Below are 7,356 nucleotides of genomic sequence, written 5' to 3'. Positions count from 1 at the left end.
GCAGAGAAGGAGATGCTTCCTCCACTCCAGAAAGCGTTCAGTCCAAGACAACGGTGACTGCCACCCAAAAAGCAGCCTCTTCCCTGGGGTATCCGAAGCGACCGCCTTCACTAGGTCTCTTATTCATATCCTAGGGCAGGAGGACTCAGGGAAAGGGTATCTTGCTTTCTGGGTGGAGAAAACTAGGGGATTCTCCAGTAAAGTTATATAGTTAACTCCTACAGTCTTAATGTGCAGGGAGACAGTAGTACAGGAATGGAAGCACTTTGAGTGTGGGAGGGGAAAGAATCCAAATCCTAGCTCCTTTTCCAGCACTACCCTCTCCCACAGAGGAACCCAGAAAAACTTGACCCTCAGGCCTCAGTTTTCTCATCTGCAAACTGGGAGGATTTAGACCACATGATTTCTAAGGCACCTTCCAGTGTTAACAGTCTGTGAACCTATGAAATCACAGAATTCCCCTTTGTTTAACCTCTCTGGACCTCAGTTTACTCTTATTTAAAATAAGAGGACTGTACTGGATGACTTCTAAATTCTCTTCTAAGTGTGGGTTCTATGATCTTGCTGGACCCATGAAAGCTGACCTACATGGACCTAATCTCTGGAACTCCCTTGTCAATACTGACACCTTGTGGCCACCCTGAGAACTTCTCATGATACTTCAATACAGGTCAACCTTATTGTGAGTAAACCCAATATTAACTAATAATAATAGCAGACACATAGCTATTAATTTCACATAAAACATTTCTTTTGAGCCCCACAATAACACTGTGAAGTATGTGGGACAGGCATTAGCCTTCTACAGATAAGGAGACTGAAGCATAGGCTTGTCACATAGATTGTGACTTACCCAAGGTCACGGTAGCTGGTAAAACCAAGACTCAAGCTTGGGTCCTCTAACTAGAAATACAATGATCTTACTGTGCCTAGATATCTATTCATAATGATCAATCACATTTCCCTAGCATTTGAAGGAGCACAAAGCCTTCACTACAACTCTTAGAGGTATATGATCTGAGTATCATTTTACTTCTGGGGAAACTTGAGTCTGGGGGAGATTTAATTTCAATAGTTTTGCAGAAATGACCAAATCAGGAATTAGGAGAACTTCATTTTTAAAATGTGTCATCAAATGATATGGTTCCCCCAGGAGATGGAGAATTTGTTTACATAAAAATATTGCCTGTAACTTTTCAGAAATGCATCTCCTCCCTCCTTCCTAGACTTGGAGTCCAAGGACTTCTCTAAATTTTCATTCCAATTCTGCTGCTTGCTAACTATGGGTAAGTTACTTCACCTCCTGAAGTCTTTTTTTATAAACTGAGAATTATAATATTTGCCCTCCATCTGTTATGATGAAAGCACTTTGTAAATCTTAAACCACTATGGTTTCTAGCTATCATAATACCTTTCCAAATACTTTGTTGTTGTTCAGCTGTGTCTGACCCTTTGCAACCCCTTTTGGTGTTTTCTTGGCAAAGATACTGGAGTGGTTCACCATTTCCTGCTCCAGTTCATTTGACACATGAGGAAACTGAGGCAAAGAAAGTTAAGTGACTTGCCCAGCGTCACACAACTAGCATCTGAGGCCAGATTTGAACCTAGGAAGATGAATCCTCTGACTCTAGCCTGGCATTCTATCCACTGCGCCACCTAGCTAACCCAAAAATATTGTTATGTCATGTCCAACTCTTCATGCATGACCCCATTTGGTGTTGTCTTAGAAGAGATCTGGGGGTGGTTTGCCATTTCCTTCTCCAGCTCATCAGGGTTAGGATTACAGATGAGGAAACTGATGCAAATAAAGTTAAGTGACTTGGCCAGGGTCACACAGCTAGTGAGTGTCTGAGGTCAGATTTGAACTCAGGAAGATGAGTCTTCCTGACTCCAGGCCCAGCACTCTGTGCACTATGGCGCCACCTAAGGCTGAGTTCAAGTTCTGTTGTCTCAGGACCATTGTCAGAAGACCTAGATTTAGGAGAAACTAATTGGACAAGGGAGCCCAGTGAAGGAAAGGGTAGACCAGGTACAGGCCTATGCTAAGCGATGGTGTTTAAATTTCAGTAAGCATAGCTCCCATATATAGAACTCTTTAAGGCTTGCAAAGCAATTCCCCCACCTCGCCCACCCTGTTATCTCATCTTCACCTCATACCAATCCTGTGGGAGTTGGCAGTGTGGCACTATTCTCCCCTATTTCAAAGACAGGAAACTGTGGCTCAAAGACACTTAGGACCTGAACTTTAGGTGACTTGTCACAAAGCTAAGTAAAAATCAGAAGTGGGGTTTGAACCCAGGTTTCTTGTTTCCAGGTTCAAACCTCCATCAATAGAACCACAGATGTCTCAACATTGGTGAGTTGGACTCAGAAAATGCAAACCATTTTGGTTCCTGGTGAAACCAATACCACCTGGTGAAATTAAAATGTAACCGGGTGTTTATATCACAAAGTATTCCTGTTTTTGTCTCCCTGAGTGGAGAAGAACGTGACTGCCAATGCTAATCCCTTGGTCTGGGGTCATCCCTGGCAAGCCCCAGCTCTAGGTCACAAACTCCAGAAGGATGGGACCCAAAGCATGTTGCTGTAGAAAGAGCCTAGGACTAGAAGGCAAAAGTCCTTGCAACTAGTCCTGGCTCTGCCTCTTACTAGATGTGTGCCTGTGGACCAGTCGTTTCACTTCCTGGAGCTCAGTTTCCTTTTCTGTAAAATGGGAATAATAAAGCTTGTCCCTACCTACCTGCCTCACAGGTTATTGTTGTCAAGATCAGAGTATGGATGTGTGCCACACAAACACAGCTCTGGTTCAACCACCTGTGGAGTCCTGTGCTCACTTCTGGGCACCATAGTGTAGGAAGGATGTTGGAAAGCATCCTCAGGAGGGCAATCAGATGGTGAGGAGCCATCATATGGTCCATTCCATATGAGAACCATTGAAGGAACTGGGGATGTTTCACATAGGGAAGACTCACGGGGGACATGAAAGCTGTCTTCAAGTGTTTGAAGCCTTGTCATGTGCGAAAGGGATTATATTTGGTCTCAAAGGGCAAAATTAGGAGTTACGGGTAGATGGTGCAGAGACAAATAGGTTTGATAACAGGGGAAACTTTTTAGGGCTGTCCAAAAGTGAACATATTTGGGAGGTACTGGTTTACACCTCACCGGATGCCTTCAAATACAGGCTAGATGACCACTCGGTGGGTGTGTTGTAGTGGGAATTCTTTCGGATAAGAATCTAGTACAAATTCGGACTTGTAGTAGATGACCACTATGGTGCCTTCTTGCTCTAAAATTCTATGAGCAACTATCCTCTCATCATTGTCCTCTCCAAATTATACTACTTTGTAATTTTGTCACCAGGGGAGAGAACTCTGGTCACCCACTCCAAATCACGGTGCTTGTAATAGCAAGCACTTAATACATGCTTTTTCATTCATCTATTCATTCCAACTCCAATGTCAATCCTTCTTGTCTGTTAGTCACATCCTCTGCAGAGATGATAGGAGAGCTTGAAGGGTCCTTGGAGCTCATCGGATCCAATGCCCTTGTTTGGCAGATGAGGAAAGTGAGGTCAAGAGAAATGGAGTGACTGGCTCTGTCTTTTTCACTATATCATGAGCAAATCACTTCACTCCTCTCAACCTGCTTTCCTCATCTGTAAAACGAGAGGGTTGGACAAAATGGCTTCTAAGGTCCTTTCCTGCTCCAAATCCAATGATCCTCGGTAGCTTGTCACCCTCAATCTGAGACATTTCTGAAAACTGTTCTCATCTGGGCACAGGGACACTTCAGGGAGAGACTCTATCTAACTCATTACTGGCAGATGGTGCCAGTGGCCTGACCCAGCCACCAAAGGTCCCCAGAGAGAGCCGGGACCCAATGGCAGCAGACACAGTGGTTTTATTAGTTGTCCTCATTCAGAGGCACCAATTCAGCACATTTCAGGTCCCCTCAGCCTTAACCAAGGTGGGTGGCAGAAAAGTCAGATAGCTTATGGACTAGGAATCTGCCCCCAACTCCATAGAAGAAGGAAACTAGCCAGCATTGGCTATTAAAGGGTTGAGACCATCCTTTGGAGGAAAAGACGCTTGACCAATAGAGCCAGGGATGTTAGCAACCACATTTCTAGCCAGGGAGTAGCCCCACCTCCCCATGGGCCACCGTGGTCAAAGGTGCAACTGCAGAGTGAATGGGAGCTTAGTTTATATAGATAGTGCTGGGGAGAGATGGGATGGTGTTTCAGCCCCGATTTATGCAAAGATGTAGGAGCTAGACCAAGTGTCTCCTTCTCCCCACCCCACCCACGGGGGGGGGGGGGGGGAGGCATTCCAAGAGGGCTGAAGGAACGGGTTGGGCCAGACAAAGACTTCCCGTGGTTTCTCTGGTTCCTACCACCAGAATGCTCAAGTATCAGCCAGGCTCCAGGTTCCCAACTCTCTTTCTCCTTATCTCCTCCAGCCTTCACAATCCCAGCCCTTGTTCTCTGGCCAGACCAGGCAATGGCTGCTGAGACTAGCCCCAGCTCCCAGGCCCTCACATGAGGCCCAAGGCACAACAGAGCCTGGACTGATCCCAGTTCTAGAAACTGGAAGGGTTGGGGCCCAATGAAGCCTTTTTTTTTTTTTCAGGCATTCTGATCTAATTCATACTGGGAAACTTTGATCAGAAGGAAAAATGGTTGGGCAGACATGCAAATAATATACAGGTATATGCTAATGAGCACTCTTCCCTCACCCTTTAGGAGTTCCCATGAGAGCAGGGTATAAGAAGAATGAGAGGGACACCCAAGGAAGAAAGACAGAAATCAGACAGTGCAGAGTGTAGAGCTAGGCAAAGCCTAGCTTCCAGCCCAACCCCCCCTCCAGGTTTCCCCAAGAGTCGAGGGCTGAGGGAAGGGTAAGAACTATAGAACTGAGCCCTTCTCCAGCCTACGGAGCAAGACCCACAGCTGAGACGGCTCCTAGACCGAGGGGTGGAAGGCCTGGATCAGGTTAGGGTTCCACCATCACACTGCTGTTGGTTACCCGGACACCAAACCAACCCTTCCAGTAGACTGTGTCCTGGCCTCCATGCTCAAAGTGGATAAATCGAACTCCTGGCCCATAATTTGTGAAGGTGTGAGAGATCTGGGGAGATGGAAAGCAGGGTCATACACATACACACACACACACACACACACACACACCCTTCCTGGCTCTCAGCGGCACCCACTGCAACAAAGGAGACAACAATAAAACCAAAGCTTTCAAAGCCCCCTCCCTTCCTTTTCCTTCCCAACAGGGACTTCTACATTACAGCTATCCATGTTTTCAGCTTACTCACCACCACTAGACCATAACCTCCATGACGATAAGGGCCATCCATATCTTCTCTTCTTTGTATCACCTCCACCACCACCCCCAACACCTAGCACAGTGCTCTGAACTCATAAGTACTTTAATAAATATTTGTTCACGTATTCATCCCAGCAAACCTGCTCGGTGGCTCCCACTCCCCTCGGGGCTCATTTCTGCCACATTTACTTTAATCTCTCTCAATGAATCCCATCTTTTACAGTATATTTAAGACCCTTCTTCAACAACCTTCCCCATCACATACACACACACACACACACACACACACACACACACACACACCCCTCCCTTATTTTCCATAGCCTCAGTTTGAAACGACCTTCTAACACTTTGCTGGGGAAGAAAAAGAGTCCCTAAATTTTCTTCCCCTGCAATGAGTGCAGGATCAGAGGAACTCAGTTATATCCCAGCTCCACTTATTTATTACCTGTGGGACCTGGGATGATAACCTCTCAGGACTACAGTTAATGGCAAACTCAGGGACCTGAAGTAGATAACCTCTGTGGTCCCTTCCAACTCTGTCTATGATCCTGTGATTCTGCACTGAGTTAGAGAATGAATTCACTGAGCATGGAGATTGTCTCTATCCCCCAGTGCTTCCCAAATCCAGTCTTTGAGCTTTGTCCTCCCTTAGTCAGAGCTTTACATACTTGGGACCTGGTTAGCAACAGATACCAGCTACAGAACTAGGGCGCTATGGATCTGGTTTGGAACCTTTCCAGTCCAAGTAAAGAACTACCTGTCTCAAGCTCTGTTGTTCCCAGACCAGCCTACTTCAACCTTTTTGCCTTTTCTAGCCCTGAAGGTAGGAAACAGCTCTCAGTCCGTGAAGCTTCTTCCCTTCTTATCCCCCCCAGCCCCTACCCCTACCGTTGACCCATTCCGGTTCTGAGTTGGCCCAGCCCTTCCTCTATCTGTCCTAGGAGACAGATATATACCTACTTCTCAGATTTCAGGGAGAGAACAGAACTGGTTTCTGAGTCCCTGTCCTCGGGGCTCTAGTCTCCTCCCTACTGCTTTGGCCCTGTCCCCATCTCCATCCATTTGCTACCCAGGGTTCAAGCCCTAATGTCAAGTGGGAAGGAACCTCAAAGACCATCTAGTCTAAGCTCTGCATGACTAAAAATCCCCTTTACAACATTCTTGCTAAGGAATCACTTAACTTCGACTTAAAGGTGAGAGACCCCATCACCCTCTTGAACAACTCTAGCTGTGGGGAAATTTTCCCTTTACATTAAACCTCTACGATTTCTCCTCACTATTCTACATTCTGCTTGGTCCCAGGGGTGAGAACGAGCCCCTTCCGCTTCCAGGCAACTGCCCCTCAAATCCTTTGAGGCAACAGTCCTGCTCCATGCAAGCCTTCTCTTCTATGCTCCAGGTTACATACAGCAATTCCTTCCAAGAGGGTGGACGTATGGCGTACAGACCCCTCGGAATTAAATTATTTCATTTCTTTCCTACTTACTCTATGTTTCTCAGTTAATGATTTTTGTTGTACCCACCATCACACAGCCATAGACTGTAAGCTCCATGAGGGACCTAAACTTTGTATCAGCTGTCTGCCACCTCTCCTTAGGTTCCTAGCCCCAGAGCTGACCTCTTTTCATAGGCTCAGTCCAAGGTCCTGCCAGACAGGCCTTCCCCCAACCTCCCCAAGTAGGGAGAAGCCCCCAGCCCACTCCCAGTCCCCTCTGCTCCATGCCCTTGTCTAACTAAGCCCAGGCTTGCCCTGAATCGTCACGTTGCGTTAGTCACCTCACTCCAGCCTGAGTGTTGGCCCGCAGGCAACGCCACCGTGTCGCTCCTGTATTCGGCCAGCACATCATCATTCTCTGACAGCAGTTTCACGCACAGTTCATAAAGGCAGCCAGCATCGCTCCTACCCGAGTACCTGCAGGGGAGCTCTCTCCTCAGCCCGGCTCCCAATCCCACCCTTTCTTCCCTCCCTAGGACTCTCCCACCCTCATTCACTCCCACCTACTCCCCCTCCCCCTCAAAA

General features: G+C 47.0%; 1 long non-coding RNA gene across 1 annotated transcript; it reads right to left on the bottom strand.

The window, feature by feature from the left end:
- Nucleotides 1-3,884: 3,884 nt before the first annotated feature.
- LOC114029548 lies at nt 3,885-7,211 on the bottom strand. The gene is made up of 2 exons (XR_003567505.1): nt 7,113-7,211; nt 3,885-5,126 (listed from the first exon to the last, which is right to left on the bottom strand). It is a non-coding gene; the product is annotated as an uncharacterized LOC114029548 (long non-coding RNA).
- Nucleotides 7,212-7,356: the final 145 nt, after the last annotated feature.

Source organism: Vombatus ursinus, unplaced genomic scaffold, assembly GCF_900497805.2.
Source record: "Vombatus ursinus unplaced genomic scaffold, bare-nosed wombat genome assembly UNPS02014932.1, whole genome shotgun sequence".
Classification (NCBI taxonomy): Eukaryota; Metazoa; Chordata; class Mammalia; order Diprotodontia; family Vombatidae; genus Vombatus; species Vombatus ursinus.
This window is presented reverse-complemented; position numbering and strand designations above follow the sequence as displayed.